The sequence below is a fragment of the Psammomys obesus genome, unplaced genomic scaffold (genome assembly GCF_907164565.1).
Source record: "Psammomys obesus unplaced genomic scaffold, mPsaObe1.curated_primary_1811, whole genome shotgun sequence".
Classification (NCBI taxonomy): domain Eukaryota; kingdom Metazoa; phylum Chordata; class Mammalia; order Rodentia; family Muridae; genus Psammomys; species Psammomys obesus.
In genome coordinates this window covers 5,954,801-5,955,730 of record NW_026596073.1, presented here as the reverse complement: position 1 = coordinate 5,955,730, position 930 = coordinate 5,954,801, and positions in this window count along the sequence as shown.

The following is a 930-nucleotide window of genomic DNA, read 5'->3' as shown; positions in this document are numbered from 1 at the left end:
GGGGAGGGGCATGGGAGGAGATGAGGGAGGGAGGGAGGGTGAGATTGGGAGGGAATGAGAGATGAGAGAGGAGGCTATAGCTGGAATGCAAAGTGAATATATATATATATATATATATATATATATATATATATATATATATATATATATATTTTAAAAAGTACCTACTGAATATATATATATATATTCAGTAGGTACTTTTTTAAATTTTCTTTTCTTTTTTTATTATTAGTTACATTTTATTAACTTTGTGTCCCAGCTGTAATCCCTTCCCTCATTCCCTCTCAAACCCTCCCTCCTTCATCTCCTCCCTGCCCCTTTCCAAAGGGGAAATTGATTGAGGAGGACCTCCTCCTCTTTCATCTGATCCTGTTTTATCAGGTATCTTCAGGACTGGCTGCAAAGTCCTCCTCTGAGCCAGTAGGTACTTTAAAGACTTAGTCCTAACTCGTCTTTGTTCTAGTTAGGACATTCACTGCTTGTTGAGGTCATGGAAGGTGACTTGCTTTCCTTGGAATTCCCTGCTGTAACCGTTACTCTCAGCCTGAAACATCTTTATACACAAAGTTTGGGGGGTGTGAGAGGTACTGTTGAGATCTATTGTAACAGTTAGCTTCAGTTGTCAACTTAACACACCTGGGAAGACTGTGACTAATGTGGGCGTGTCCATAGGGCCTTTTTCTTAATGGCTAATTGCTTTTGGAGGACTCATCCCACCGGGGGCAGTGTCCTCCTGGTCAGGTGAACCTGGGAGGTATAGGAAAAGTAGCTGACACGCCAGGGGAAGCAAGCCAGAAAGTAGGGGTCCTCCATGGTTTCTGCTTTTGTTCCTCCTTCAGTCCCTGGTGATGAGTTGAGACCTTGGGGGTGGCAAAGTGAAATAAACCCTTTCCCCCTCCCAAAAAAAATCCCATGCTATCGAGGAGATAT